This window comes from Schistocerca serialis, chromosome 1 (genome assembly GCF_023864345.2).
Source record: "Schistocerca serialis cubense isolate TAMUIC-IGC-003099 chromosome 1, iqSchSeri2.2, whole genome shotgun sequence".
In the NCBI taxonomy this organism is placed as follows: Eukaryota; Metazoa; Arthropoda; class Insecta; order Orthoptera; family Acrididae; genus Schistocerca; species Schistocerca serialis.
The window spans coordinates 1,154,629,007-1,154,645,565 of NC_064638.1; the positions used below are offsets into that span (position 1 = coordinate 1,154,629,007).

Here is a 16,559-nt window from a genome sequence, read left to right on the forward strand (position 1 = left end):
AAGTAAATCAACAAGGAGTGTTAATAAGGTAGGAAAAAATTTCTCAAACCTCTTGGGATTGTAAACAACTAAAATGTTACTCCAGGTCACTTTACAATGGCACCTCCAGTCACTGTTACGTGTCCTCACTTTTCTTCGAACAACTAGATGGATGGTACGTGCCATATAAACATTAGAAACAAATATACTCACGCCACCAAGAGCATCTAATGAATGCACTCTTTCGACAGCTACACTGTTCCTTCCCTATGATATGACGAAGAGGCAACCGGGACAACATAACTCTCCCCGCGTGCATTCTATCCCGTGCCTCTCTGTAAACAAGCGTCGCACGGTTGGCTATCTTTGATCCCTCGTGAGGAAGTCGCAGCACTTTTACTCTGACAAGGGGAAGGCCTCAGACACGGCCAACCGTTTCGGCTCAAATTTGGCAGGTCGCTTGTGTACAACCTAAAACGAAGGACTCTAAGATATTTTGGGTCGACACCCCCGCAATTTTGAGAAAATCACACCTAAAGGTTATGACGAGCACTCGACTCAAAATTGGGGGGATCGATTGATAATTGTACATAGAGCATTTTTCATCATTAGGTATGAGGTCCGCAAACGCAAACTTTTCCAGAAATCGAGGTAAGAAACCTTTACAACTGCCACTTTTGTACCCACATGCTAAACACATCTCGCCGCCATCATCGATAGAGCAACGGCTAATATAACTGGCTGGGAATCAGAGAACCCAGGTTCGAATCTCGAAGAAACCTAGCTGATGTTATTCATTTCGTTTGTTTTTTTCCGTATCTCAATTGATAGGGATAGGAGGGTTAATAAGGTAAGTAAATCAATAAGGAATGATAATAATAAGGTAGGCAAACTAATTTCCCAAACGCCGTGACTTACTAAAGTATTAAACTTTTAAGCCTTGTCACATGAAAACAACTCCGGGTAAGAGTGCTGCGAATTCCTCACGAGGGATCACAGATAGCCAACCGCGCGACGCTTGTTTACGGCGAGGCACGGGACGGAATGCACATGGGGAGAGTTATGTTGTCTTGGTTGCCTCTTCGTCATATCACAGTTGTGATGCTGGAAGAGTGAAGGTGTCCAGCATGAGCCTTATAGAAGTCAATCGGAAAGAGTTGTTTTCCATCATTAGGCTGCCGCGAACGTCGCGGATATATGTAGTGATTTTCCCATCGTTAATGCGCCGAATGAATTACGTTTTGTGAATGAATACAGTGTTCTTCCGTAAGTAACATAAGACGAGTACTGTATGTAGTTTGTAGTAATTAGTTGGTCTGTTTATGCCGTAGTAATCAGTTATTGTTTGTTGTGTCCTATCTTTCAGGTGCATAATCTGAATAATGGAGGATGTACACCCTTCGACTAGCGCTGTAATATATAGTTGGGAGCCTGTCACAAACGATGGCAAGCGGGAAGTTACCGACGCTGTGTTTTGGTTTGTAAAAGTGTTGCAAGACAGATGCATTATCAATGCACTACCGGAAGCAGGCAGATCTGTTTCTCGGCGTTCCAGATTGATAGGAGCGGCAGTTGCAAAAGATTCTTACCTCGATAACTGGAAACGTATGCGCTTTCGGACCCCATACGTGATGATGAAAAATGCTCTATTTAGAATTATCTATCGATACCGCCAATTTTGAGTCGATTGCTAGCCATAACCTTTAGGGGCAATTTTCTCCAAAACCCGGGGTTGTTGACCCAAAATATCTTAGATTCCTTCGTTTTAGGTTGTACACAAGCGACCTGTCAAATCTGAGCCGAATCGGTTTGCCGTGTCTGAGGCCTTCCCCTTGTGAGTTGTTTTCATGTGACAAGGCTTAAAAGTTTAATACTTTACTAACGGCGTTTGGGAAATTAGTTTGCTTACCTTATTATTATCATTCCTTATTGATTTACTTACCTTGTTAACTCTCCTATCCCTATCAATTGAGATATGGAATAATACAAACGAGAAGAATAACATCCGCTAGGTTTCTTGGAGATTCGAACCCGGGTTTTCCGATTCCCAGCCAGTTACCTTTTTCTTTTTTTTTTTTGTTTTGGACTCGAACCCGGGATCTCCTGCTTACATGGCAGACGCTCTATCCATCTTTTTTTTTCTTTCGCGGGCAAGTGCTCTACAAACTTTTTGTCAACTACAAGGCAGCAAAAGCGGCAAAAAATTAAATTTTCAAAAACTAACACTTGACTTGCTGTGTTCCTTCCTTGGTGACTGCAACAATTAGAAGCTTCTACTTTTTTTTATTTCTATTTTTTATTTATTTTTTTATATATGAAGGAAAGTAAGAGAAAGGAGAAACAGAAACCTTTATTATTCACAAAATAAACATAGTACGTCCTGACACATAATAACTGTCCTGGAAGGAACCTCGCTGCCGTCCTACCATGCAGCATGAAATAACAACAAAATCAAAATGGGGCCACTTCCGGCACCCTAAAGAAAAGTATTTATGGATATGAAAACAAAATTTGAAGTACATCCAATTGCTAACTGTTCAAGCGTGAGTCTTTCGTAGGTCGCATAGTGTTCTTAGTCGAACACTTTACTTGGTCGGTTTCACAACGAAAGCACCGCCGCTCATCGTTGCGCACCCGGCACACCCCAAGTATATGGCGGGTCCGCAAATACCGTTACCAGGAAATTGGCATACCAATCCTTGTACTTTTGTAGCCGTAATAGTTTCGTGTGTCCATCTTGCAAGTATTGCCAGTAATCCAGGACGTTCAGTAAGTTCGTACGTGTGTCTCTATAGATGTAATGGACCGTCATACCTGTGATCCACGCCACTGCGTTCGTCTTATGACGCGGAAAATACGTTGCCTCTGGAAAAAATACTATGTCAGAACAGACTGCTGTATAGATAGTGCGCCGCATGAACGCTATTATCTTTCTTGCGAGAGTCCAGACAGCCAATGCCTCGCCGCAGACCAGCCGATGGTCGTCCGTATCCAGCACGCCGCATTGCTGACACAAGGGCGAATCCGCCAAATGTATTGCTTACTTTTTATCATTTGTAGGGTATTTTCGGTTGACGACAATGTACCATGTTGACCTGACAGATGTAAGTAGGTGGGGGTGGTGGACCGTGCGCCACACCACGTGCCAATTAACAGCTGGATGTTTGCGTTCCACCCTATTACGGGCGATCTGTCGAAGAAGCAGATGGTACACGTCCTTCGATGTCGACTGTCGGGTCGTCGGTAAACGCTCTCGAACGTAACTGTGTTCCACGAGGAACGTGCGCACATACGTTAAAGGGGGTGATATATGGCCGACACTGACTGGAGGAAGATGCGATGTGGGTACGAGTTCTTCGATGATCGTCCCCGTAAGCGAGTGATTCCTGTTGCGCCACCGTTTGAGCATAGTATTAATATACATGGCACGCGCCTTCTCGTGCACGTTCACTAAACCAACGCCCCCCTCTCGCGCTGGGAGGGTAAGCGTGTTGTACTGTACCTTAAAGAGTTGTCCCAGGCACACATAGTACCCAAAAGCCGCCTGAATCCTCATAGCCATCGTGCGCGTCAAGGGAAGAAGGTGCGTCAGGTGGCACATCATGGGCGCGAGATAAAGGTTGACGAGTAACACTCGCTGCAGCATATCCATCGACCGTAGGGCGTTTAGTCGTACTGCCGTGCGGACTCTGAGTAACAATCTTCGGTAGTTGTCCGCAGCCGTTCTCGCTGTCTCTTTATGAAAGGTGATACCCAAACAGCGGAGGGTTTCCACCGCAGGTAAGGGTCCTTCCGTTCCTGGTTCTAGTCCACGCCCCACATGCATGAATTGTGATTTTCGGTAGTTGACCACACTTCCAGCTGCCATCCCATACGTCTGTAGCCAATCCAGTGCTGTTTGAGTCTCCCTCTCATTCCGTACGAGGAACACAATATCATCCGCGTATGCTCTGCGTTTGAATGATAATTGCCGTAGGGAGATCCCGCTAAGACGGCGGCGAAGGCCTGCGAGGCACGGTTCTAAGGCGATTGCATAAAGGAGGATCGACGAGGGGCAACCCTGTCTCACTGATCTTAAGATCTTAAAATACTCAGTTCTCCCTCCGTTGACCACCGTCACTGATCTGCCGCCGTGCAACAAACGCATCACAGCATTGGTCAATAATAGCGAGACACCCATCCTATTCATCACCGCCGCGAGGTACACATGATCCACGCGATCAAAAGCATGATCGAAATCTACTACAACCATCGCCCCCCGGAGGCGGCATGCAGCCGCGAGGGCGACGACGTCACGATAGTCTCCCAAGGCTGTGTGGATATTACTGATGCCGCCAAGACAAGTCTGATCGGCATGTATTCGATTCTCCAGCGACGTTTTGATACGACTTCCCAGGATGCGCATGAAGATCTTGTAGTCACTATTAAGGAGGGTCAAGGGGCGATAATCACAAGGCCGTTTGCCACCACGGGGCTTCGGTATTGGTATCATGAGCCCTTCCGTGAATTGAATGTGAACCGGTACTTCTTGCTGCAGAAGCTCATTAAACATACATAGCCACATCGGTGTCATAATGGTCACAAAGGCACGGTAAAATTCCAACGGGAATCCGTCTGGACCTGGGGACTTGTTGCAAGCACCTCGTGTAATCGCTTCCTCCAGCTCTTCACACGTAATTTCAGATAACCCGTCCGCTTCCCCGTTCACACTCGTCGCGTCTGGGATCTCTTCCAGGACGTTCCCCAGGTCCCTCTGACCCTCCCCGTTGCTCGCATAGAATCTGCTAAAATGATCCGTGAACGCCTGTGCTATGCCCCTCTGTGTTGTAAAACGACGGCCATCGCCGAGATCGATCTCATGTATTAAATTCCTGCGTCTTCTTCGTCTTTCCTTTATCACATAATGCATCGAGGGAACCTCGTTGGACAGGAAATCCTGCGACCTCACGCGTATCATCGTACCTGCCATCCTCTGCTTCGCAAGTTGTACCAGCTTCGCTTTAACTCGGTGGACGGCCGTCTGGCGTTCTGGTGTAGTTGGTTGTGCTAACAGTTCCCGGAGAGCCGTAAAGTAAAACTCAGTGGTCGTGCGCTGCCATTGAGAAACTTCCTTCCCGTAACCTATTAACGTCCTCCGTAAAGCTGGCTTCGCGCACTCGATCCACCACTGCAGGACAGAACCGAAAGAATTTCGTCGACGGAGGCAGCCATGCCACGTGTCCTCCACCATGCGTCGGCATTCTGCATCTCGCAGGTGGGAGACGTTCATCTTCCAATTACCCCTCTGTCTATTAAGGTTAACCGTACAAAGATATGCCTCGTGGTCTGTAAACGCCGTCGGCCATATTTCTGCGTCCACCGTCGACGTTGCTAACGCCCTTGAAACGTAGATCCGGTCCAAACGGCCCGCGGAGTGGCTAGTAAAAAATGTATATCCTGGTTGGTTTCGATTCTTCAGGTCCCATGTATCGACTAATTCCATCCCGTTGACCAGCTCCCTAAGTTCTTGGCTAGTAGTATAGTTAGGTTGTTGGTCCTTTCTATCGAGCACACAATTAAAATCTCCGCCGAGTATGCAACCATCGTATCGTCCCTGGAACAACGGTGTAACCTCATGGGCGTAAAAATCTGCTCTGTCCCTTCTCTTATCCGAGCCTGACGGTGCGTATATGTTGATCAAACGTATTCCACCTATGGTCACGGCCGTACCACGGGCAGAAGGCAAATATTCCACTTCGTCTGCACGTATCCCTTCCTTTAATAGAATAGCTGTGCCAACGCCCCTCTCGTCACACGGGGAACAGTAAATGTCGTAACCGTAAAAGTCCGAGGGGGGAAGTACCCGAACTTCTTGTAATAGTGATATGTCTAAATCCGCAGCCTTTATCATGTCACTGAGCATCTTGATTTTTACCGGCGTCCCAATGCTATTGATGTTAACAGACCCTATCCGATAAGCTTGTTGCATGGCTGTCAACGTAGATAGGGCACCGTACGGTCGCTAATTCTTCCGTACATAGGCTGCTGTCGTACTAACGTCCCCCGCCGTACCCTCATATGGTCTGCCGTTATTCCGTGCACCCTTCCGGTCTTACACCGGGAGAGTGCGTGGGAGCAGTTCCTCTAGCATCATCAGTTCCCCACGGGGGTGGGTCTTCTGACCAGTCCCCTAGTGTCCCATCGTTGTCGTGCGGTGCAGGCGCCGTAGCCCCCTCAGTAGCCTGTTGCCGTCGATCGAGCGCCTTCGCTGTGTCTGGAGCATCGTCAGCGGTAGGTCGTGCCGCCGTCCCGCTGGCCACCGTTGCATCCACGCTAGGCAGTTCTTCTGTATCCATGGTCGTCTGGTCTGTACCCGTAAACTTCTCAGAATTGTCTGCTAGATCAGAGTGGTCGTTCTCCACCGTGAGGCGACGCTTCTTCCGGCGTTTTGGTGATCGCTGTTTACGTTGCCGGGCCTCGGAATCAGAGGTCAGCATGGTCTCCAGTTGTTCGTGGGGGACGTCGGAATCGTGCGCCGTCGTATGATCGACGTCTCCAAGTGCGTTATCTGAAGGGGCCGCAAGCGGAACCGAAGAGAGGGCGTCCTGTGACTGCTGCAGGCGGTCCACCGCAACGTCGTCTTTCTGTGGCTCGGCACGATCCGTCGCTGTCTGTGTGTTCTGGTACGCGTCTGTCTCGCGGCCCACGTCATCGCGTAATGCGGCGACGTAAGTCATGGGGAGCACAGTCGGATGCGGCGTGAGGGGTGGATCATCCCGTGGCAGCTGTAATAACCTTCGTTGAGCACACTCAGAACGTATGTGTCCCTCCTTCCCACATCCAGAGCACATCCTTGGTTGTCCGTCGTAAATGACAATCGCCCGACAACCGGCGATGTACAAGTATGACGGGACGTGTTTTCGGAGTTCGAGCCGTATTTGTCTGACGCCATTGAGGACAGGATACGTCTTGAAACTCGCCCATTTTTCAGCCACGTGGGATAGGACCGTTCCGTAAGGACGCAGGGCGTCTGTCACCAATTCTTCTGGCACTTCGAATGGAAGCTCAAATACGCGGATCGTTCGGAGGCCCATGCCGGCGTGTTCAACTGTTACCGCTCCAACATTCCCGTCCGAATGACAGAAACGAAGTCCTTGTCGGTGTCGAAGTAGTAGTTCGTCACATGCCGCTTCATTTATGAGCTTGACATAGACCACGCTGCTGACTATAGATAAGTGTATTCCAACTAGAACGTCAGGTTCGATTTTCACCTCGTCCCGTAAATAACGTTCGATCTCGTAAGCCTTCGGTCGAGCATATTCGTTAGCAAAACTAAATTTCAGTGTCGATTTGCGGAACGACAAAGCCATGATTCGTTCTATGTATACCGCCACACACCGCTACACACGTAACGTAAACACCTCTCGCGCAGACGTGCGGCAGGGACGTAAACACCGTCCGAAGGCTGACTGCCGTTGCGCTATCGGCGCTGTCGGCGACAGGCGTTAACCATGTGGGTACAAACGGGGCAGTTGTAAAAGTTTCTTACCTCGATTTCTGGAAAAGTATGCGTTTCCGGACCCCATACCTGACGATAAAACATGCTCTATTTACAATTATCTATCGATCCCGCCAATTTTGAGTCGATCGCTCGTCATAACCTTTAGGGGTGTTTTTTTTTTTTTAAAACGTGGGGTTGTTGGCCCAAAATATCTTAGATTCATTCGTTTTAGGTTGTACATAAGCGACCTTCCAAATCTGAGCCGAATCGGTTGGCCGTCTCTGAGGCCTTCCCCTTGTTAGAGCTGCCAATCTCCCACAGCATAACAGGACACGACCTGTCTGATACTTGTAGGTTGCACCATAAACGGCATTACCTCTTTACTGCTGGCGATACTGTCGCAGCCCAATGACGCGGACGGCAATTTCAGCAGAGGCGCCGTCAGCCGGTCTCGAGCCCGGAGGATCGACGGACGCGGGCAGCTGAACGCAGTGCGGCGAGCAATTAAAACTTTGCCGAACGGAGCGGACCGCGGCGCAGCGCTGTGTTTGAGTTGGCCGTTTTGTGCAGCCCGTTTGTTGATCAGTTCCTCAGTCGTTGCGCAGCCGCCCCCGCCACCCCTCCCCCCGCCACCAACCCACGCCTCCCTCCGTCTGTGAAGAAATATTGACGCCGGGCTAGGATTAACAAAGTTTTAATACTACTCAAACAGTCTGCAAATTCCAGGCCCGCACGAGTGCGCACCAGTTTGGCGAGTCAGGTTTTCTGCAAGACGAGACAACATCAGGGTTAAAAGAGCAGAAGGGCGGAACTGTTTCCTCCTACAGACGTGACTGAACGTTTACCCAGAGAGCAGTACGTAAATTTCCGCTCAGAGCTAAATACAGGGTGTCCAGAAGAGGACTCCCTGATTTCAAAATTAAATATCTCGAAAACAAAGATCGATAGAGGAATGCAGTAAACGGTATGTTTATTGTGAAATCTGTAAGAAGTTTATACGGCAGTTTGAAATAATAGTTACAAAAGCTGCTAACAGATGGCGCTGTAATCAGCATACGTAATGCCTAGTATAAATAGTGATCCGAAGCCCAGAGCGATCAGTTCCAGTATTGAAACGTGAAAGGAGGTTAGCGTACCGAAGGAAGAGATTAAAACCATGTACTCCATTGAACAACGCGTTTTTCTGGTGCTAGAGTACCACAGGTTACAAGAGAGTCCTACGGCAACAAGGCGAAGTTTTCAATCCAAAAGGACCCGATGCGAAAACCATTCGTACGCTCTTCGCAAAATTTCAACGAACAGGCAGCGTAACTGATGATCTAGTGGGGCACGTTAACCGCAAGCAAACCGCAGTTACGCCTGAAAATATCGCCACAGTTTCTGGAATTATTCAGCAAAATCCAATGTCATCCGTCCGTAGAATTGCATCTGAGACTGGTTTGAAGCGTTCCAGCACGCAGAAAATACTGAGAAAGAGTCTACACATGTTTCCATTCAAAATTCAAACGCACCAGGCCATACCCGTACGAGCTGTGCAACAATGGGTTGCCTTTGCTAATCAGATGCTCACAATGATTGATAGTGAGCGATTTGATGTTGGCTGCATCTGATTTACAGATGAAGCACATTTCCACCTGAATGGATACGTGAATAAGCAGAACTGGCGATTTTGGGGTTCCGAAAAGCCATATTGGTGTGAAGCGAAACCCCTGTATTCTCCTAAAGTTACTGTGTGGGCTGCAGTATGCAGCAGAGGCATTATTGGCCCTTTTTCATTCGAGAAACGGTCACTGGTGCAAGCTACGTTGTAATTTTGGAACAAGTTGTCGCCACACAGCAAGCGTTAGAGGATCGACCAGGTACTGAATGGTTTATGCAAGATGGAGCCCGACCACATCGGACCGAACAAGTGTTTCGCTTTCTTGAGAAATACTTCGGGAATCAAGTAATTGCTTTGGAATATCCCAAATTTACTGGTGCAGGCATGGATTGACCTCCATATTCGCCGGATTTGACTCCCTGTGACATGGTCTACCCGAAGCACCCCGCCACGCTGGACGAGCTTGAATCGGCGATCTCTGTGGCATGTGAATCCATTTCGGTTGAGACACTACGAAACGTGATGGCGAATTTCATTCTTCGTTTGCGCCACCTCTGTAGTGGCAATGGTGAACATTTTGAAAACATTGTGATGTGATTGTTTGCAAAATTGTTTGCATACGATTATTTCACTTATGTATGCTGATATGAGCTGTACAGCGTACAGCGCCATCTGTTAGCAGCTTTTGTAACTATTATTTCAAACTGCTGTATAAACTTCTTACAGCTTTCGTTTACTGGATTCCTCTATCGATCTTTGTTTCCGAGATACACTCCTGGAAATGGAAAAAAGAACACATTGACACCGGTGTGTCAGACCCACCATACTTGCTCCGGACACTGCGAGAGGGCTGTACAAGCAATGATCACACGCACGGCACAGCGGACACACCAGGAACCGCGGTGTTGGCCGTCGAATGGCGCTAGCTGCGCAGCATTTGTGCACCGCCGCCGTCAGTGTCAGCCAGTTTGCCGTGGCATACGGAGCTCCATCGCAGTCTTTAACACTGGTAGCATGCCGCGACAGCGTGGACGTGAACCGTATGTGCAGTTGACGGACTTTGAGCGAGGGCGTATAGTGGGCATGCGGGAGGCCGGGTGGACGTACCGCCGAATTGCTCAACACGTGGGGCGTGAGGTCCCCACAGTACATCGATGTTGTCGCCAGTGGTCGGCGGAAGGTGCACGTGCCCGTCGACCTGGGACCGGACCGCAGCGACGCACGGATGCACGCCAAGACCGTAGGATCCTACGCAGTGCCGTAGGGGACCGCACCGCCACTTCCCAGCAAATTAGGGACACTGTTGCTCCTGGGGTATCGGCGAGGACCATTCGCAACCGTCTCCATGAAGCTGGGCTACGGTCCCGCACACCGTTAGGCCGTCTTCCGCTCACGCCCCAACATCGTGCAGCCCGCCTCCAGTGGTGTCGCGATAGGCGTGAATGGAGGGACGAATGGAGACGTGTCGTCTTCAGCGATGAGAGTCGCTTCTGCCTTGGTGCCAATGATGGTCGTATGCGTGTTTGGCGCCGTGCAGGTGAGCGCCACAATCAGGACTGCATACGACCGAGGCACACAGGGCCAACACCCGGCATCATGGTGTGGGGAGCGATCTCCTACACTGGCCGTACACCACAGGTGATCGTCGAGGGGACACTGAATAGTGCACGGTACATCCAAACCGTCATCGAACCCATCGTTCTATCATTCCTAGACCGGCAAGGGAACTTGCTGTTCCAACAGGACAATGCACATCCGCATGTATCCCGTGCCACCCAACGTGCTCTAGAAGGTGTAAGTCAACTACCCTGGCCAGCAAGATCTCCGGATCTGTCCCCCATTGAGCATGTTTGGGACTGGATGAAGCGTCGTCTCACGCGGTCTGCACGTCCAGCACGAACGCTGGTCCAACTGAGGCGCCAGGTGGAAATGGCATGGCAAGCCGTTCCACAGGAATACATCCAGCATCTCTACGATCGTCTCCATGGGAGAATAGCAGCCTGCATTGCTGCGAAAGGTGGATATACACTGTACTAGTGCCGACATTGTGCATGCTCTGTTGCCTGTGTCTATGTGCCTGTGGTTCTGTCAGTGTGATCATGTGATGTATCTGACCCCAGGAATGTGTCAATAAAGTTTCCCCTTCCTGGGACAATGAATTCACGGTGTTCTTATTTCAATTTCCAGGAGTGTATTTAATTTTAAAATCAGGGAGCCCTTTTCTGGACACCCTGTAGCAGTACTGTGCGCTTCGGTGGTGACGTATTGTATATCAAGGCGCGGTTCTCACTGAGGTGATACGAAGTAGTGACTGCTATCGACAGGAGCCTCAAATTGATTCCATATTTCTAGATTTTCAATTGGTTTTTGATACTGCTCCTTACACGCGGCTTCTCATCAAACAGCATGCCTATAGACTGTCGTCTCAGTTGCGCGACTGGGTTGACTATTTCCTCAGGAAGGTGACAGTTCGTAGCAACTGATGGGAAGCCATCGAGTAAAGTAGACATGTGTCAATTTAATATTTAATAGAGACTGTTCTCGAGTTTTCGTTTGTGTTGGCAAGTAAACCCATTTTGTGACACATTACAAGTTTCGAGAATGAGATTTTCACACTGCAGCGGAGTGTGCGCTGGTTTTGAAACTTCCTGGCAGATTAAAACTGTGTGCCGGACCGAGACTCGAACTCGGGACCTTTGCCTTCCGCGGGCAAGTGCTCTACCAACTGAGCTACCGACGCACGACCCACGCCCGACCCACGCCCGGTACTCACAGCTTTACTTCTGCCAGTATCTCGTCTCCTACCTTCCAAACTTTACAGAAGCTCTCCCGAGTTCGAGTCTCGGTCGGGCACACAATTTTACTCTGCCAGGAAGTTTCATGTCAGCGCACACTCCGCTGCAGAGTGAAAATCTCATTCTGGAAACATCCCCCAGGCTGTGGCTAAGCCATATCTCCGCAATATCCTTTCTTTCAGGAGTGCTAGTTCTGCAAGTTTCGCAGGGGAGCTTCTGTAAAGTTTGGAAGGTAGGAGACGAGATACTGGCAGAAGTAAAGCTGTGAAGACGGGGTGTGAGTCGTGCCTGGGTAGCTCAGTTGGTAGAGCACTTGCCCGTGAAAGGCAAAGGTCACGAGTTCGAGTCTCGGTCCGGCATACATTACAAGTTTCTTACCTGGGACGAATTATTTACTCTCACCTGTGTGCTTTGGTAGTGTAGTTTTTGAATCTCTGTTAATCTAATCTATTAGACACACCTCTTGCATTCCTGTCAGTGAACCCAGTAGAGTTCCACAGTGCGTGTCGACAGTTGTAATGGGACACGAAATTAAAGCGTCACCCATCCACAAGGATCAGCTCAGTTTGAAGGTAAATATAAGTTTAATTTAGTGTTTCGTTTATGTATTTGTAATATTTTGTTATGTTTGTAAAATATTTAAAGTTTTGTATTTTTGTTTTGTATGTTTCATGTTTGGAGAGAGCAGCGCAACTAGCGGAACCAGAAAGAAACTTGCTGGCCACTAGACGTCGCGGGTCAACGGCCAAAGAGCAGCAGAAGATCCTGTGACCGGGTTGTTGCGTCGAACCTCCAACATTCAAATAAATAAAAATTTGTAACTTTCCATTGTAATGACGTCACAGAATGTTTAGTTCGTGTTGTATTTTGTTCAGTTCTGTTTTGTCGAGTCTGTTGTTCACATATACGAAGACATTAAAACAGTGTATGCTGTAAAGCTTAAATACGTGTTCGAGAATTATTTATGACGAGTTATACTGAGGAAGAATTATTACTGAATTTTTGCAAGATATTAATTTTCAGGAGAGTTTGATTTCGATTTTTGAATCTTAAAGGTTTTACAGTCTGATTTTAATATGGGAAAAACAAGATAGCTTGCAAGAATATAATTTCCAAGAAGAAAGAAACGACATCTGAATTTCTAAAGTTTGCGCAAAGCAGTTGGACTGAGTGACGTAATTTTGCACAAACGACTCAACTGAATGTGTTTTAATTACAGTTTCGTTCAAGAATCTTTTTATAGAGAACTTTTAAAAAATTTAAATAATTTTTTTGAAGTGTTTTGTACACGACGTAGGTGACGAAGTCTACATTGGTCATATTTCAAACAAAAATCATTGAGTCATACGCGTCGTTACACTACACAGTCCTCTGTTTCTCCGTGTAGTGTAGCTTTCCATGATCTTTAGTACGGACAGAGACTGTGATTGCTGTGTGTGGATGCGAGCCAAGCTGGTGACACTTTGCTTTCAGCTCTAGGCTGTATTGGCTTCGGTTACACAGCTTCGATGGGCATCACTGTTGTAGGACAGCCGTGGGGATCCAACGTACGTCCAGCATCCCAGAGTCCGCTGATCGGCCTGCAACGGTGAACAGCCCAGTTACTGCTCGCACTGAGGTTGACCCTCACCTGTGGTCGGATGGGAGGTCGCTTTAGGGCGTTGCAGGCGGCGAAAGACTTGACAGGGGGCCGCACATAAGGCCTCCCACGTTAGTCTGACAAGCAGGTTCCAAGAGCTGTCCGTGTCTGATACTGTCCCTCAGCCAGGTGCAGTCGCTTGTCCTGTTTCAGAGGGAACCTCTCAGCCTTCAAGATGCTGGCAGTCACAGAGGGTGGGATGTTTGGTAGCTGGGAGTTCCAATGTTAGGCGCATTATGGGGGCTTGTCAAGGAGGACAAGACAGTGAATGTGCACCCCGTGTGCATATGAGGTGGAGTCATTCCAGACATGGAACCGATCCTTCTGGATGCCACGAAGAGCACAGGGTGCAGCCAACTGCAGCTGGTGGCTCACGTCGGTACCAATGACGCGTGTCGCTTTGGATAGGAAGAGATACTCCCTGATTTCGAGAGGCTAACAGAAGTGGTAAAGGCTGCCAGTCTCGCTCGCGAAATGAAAGCAGAGCTCACCATTCGGAGCATAGTGGACAGGACCGATTGCGGACCTCTGACACTGAATGAAGGGTATGAATCAGAGGCTCAGACGGTTCTGCGACCGTGTAGGCTGCAGATTCCTCGACTTACGCCGTACCATGGTGGGGTTTCAGGTTCCGCTGAATAGGTCAGGTGTCCACTGACAGTTTTCGTTCAAAGCGCTGGACGTAGTCATTCTCTTTTTTAGAAGGGGAGGCCAGTGTGCTTGCCACCTTTTGGCTGGTCGGTAATGACAGAATCGAGGCGCACGCACCGCAATCTTTCTCAAACGATTTCACGGAAACTACTCGGTAAAAAAAAAAAAAAAAATTTCATTTTTGCATTACTTATAGCTTTGTGTGTCAGGTTCATGATGATGTGACTATCGTTTTGTTAATCGTCATAGTTTTTGTAGTATGTACATGGAAGTAAGACACTGCCAGAAATTCGAAAAAGTTTGCAATTAAAAATAGGGGTCGCTATGATTTTGCGTTTGGTGTATACTACATAATATGACCCGCCAGGATAGCCGAGAGCGCTAACGCGCTGCTTCCTCTTTTTTTTTTTTAAAAAAAAAATGTCATTTTGTCGGACGTCATTGACGCCCGTTGAAGTTCGTTATTGATCCATCCACTCAAGTTTTTTTTTTTTTTTTTATTACGGAGGGCAGCTAACCCTCTGACCGAACACGCTGAGCTACCGTACCGGCGGTTCCTGGAGTCGGGTACGCGCGCCGGCCCCGGATCGAATCCGCCAGGCGGATTAACGACGAGGGCCCCTTGTGCTGGCCAGCCTGGATGTGGTTTTTCGGCGGTTTCCCACATCCCGCTAGGTGAATACCGGGCTGGTCCCCACGTTACGCCTCAGTTACACGCGTCGCAGACATTTGAAACACGTACGCACTATTTCACGATTTCCAAACGACGCAGACCGTTGGGGTACACCGATTCCATCCTGGAGGGTACGGGGTGGCGGCAGGAAGGGCATTCGGCCATCCCTAAGACTAACGTTGCTAAATCCATTGTAACCACGCCGACCCTTCGATTGCTGCGGGACTATGGCGTAAGCGAAAGAAAGAAAAGAAAGAAAGAAAGTATATTACATAATATGTTGCTGCATATGAAATTTAGATAACATATCGAGCTTTACTTGAGGCTCGAGGGGAGTCTATCTGGTCACCAACCCCGAGAAAACTCATCTGATCTCGCACTCTCATTTGCCACCGCGCCGTGCCAGCTATACAACCAGAGTGAAATATTCACAACATTCATCATATTTCATAAACGATTTGAGATACCGAAAAGAAATTTCGGCAAATGATAGCATGCAAAGAGGACAGTATTTTTTCCATACGTTGATGATGTAAAACTTCATTATCTACTATGTTATTCCACTAACTACAGACTTTTGCGACGAAATAATGTAATTTTTAAGGGCCATCGATAGCTGGTGAAAAGAGAAATGATATGGGTTTGGGAACAACATAATTGAAGACATTACACGTTTATTTTGTACTGATGATGTGGTTTTTCATAAGATGCTGAACTTACTTTCCGTCAGTTCCTCACTTAATAAACCACTGTTTCATAATTCTCTCGCAACTGTCTCTGCACAAGATGTTAGTGCGGTGACGTTTTGTGAACTCCGCTGTGTTTTGGCCACAGAAGCAAACTTTAACATGGCAACAAGAGAAATGTGTACATTTTACTCAAAATTCGCAACTCATGAAGCTTCCAAGAAAGTTACAGATGGATAACAAATGAAGCGAAAATAAATCCTGGGATTTTCAGCAGATTTATTTTTAAATAATAGCCAAAGCAGAGGTGACAGATCTTTTTGCATGGTCACCATGCAAGTGTGGGCGTGGAGGGGCTCCACTTACAATTTACAAATAATGTGATCTTCAATGTAGTGCGGCATTTCCCCTACAGCACCTGCTTGTAACCCCCAGTACTATCGCTCTCCCCATGCGTACCCTGCCGACTGCCCACCTATTGGCCACGTTATTTTGCGCGGACTCTAGCTGTGGTCTGACGCCATACCCGTTGCCTCCCCACACCACGACCTCAGGAGTTACACCGCTGTGCCTCTGCAAAACATTGCAAGATGAGACCTCTCCCCCAGTCGCCAACATACTAGCCGTGGATGATCATTCGGGGTAGGGGGTAGTGCAGAACCGCGATTGATTGATAATCACAATGCGACGCCATTCATCAAGTCTCCACAGTTCATGGTCGCGGCATCACTTCAGACACAGCCGTTTGTGTCGTGGTGTTAACGCCAGCCTGTACATGGGGTGGTATTTTCCTAGCCCCCTGCTGCTAGTCGCCAACCGGGGGTACAGAGGGGCACAGAATGATTCCAATCATCGTCCACAACATAAAAGAGGTGTAATTAAAAGTCTAGTGGACAGAGCTAAAAGGATTTGTGCGTCGGAATACATGGACACCGAGTTAAAATATCTAAAGCAGGTTTTTGAGAAGAATGGGTACTCTAGTAAGGAAATAAATAGAGTTTTGCGACCGAATAACAGGAGGTCTGAGGACAACGATAGGACACAGCGATGGAAGAA

At 48.1% G+C, this 16,559-nt stretch overlaps 1 protein-coding gene and 1 non-coding gene across 2 annotated transcripts in view; both read right to left on the reverse strand.

Annotated features, from left to right (window-relative positions):
- Positions 1–16,559, reverse strand: part of LOC126456106 (proteoglycan Cow) — a 320,501-nt gene that overhangs the window by 247,749 nt on the left and 56,193 nt on the right. The gene's annotated exons all lie outside the window — the stretch shown is intronic.
- On the reverse strand, positions 11,725–11,799 carry Trnap-cgg (transfer RNA proline (anticodon CGG)). Its single transcript has one exon. It is a non-coding gene; the product is annotated as a tRNA-Pro (tRNA).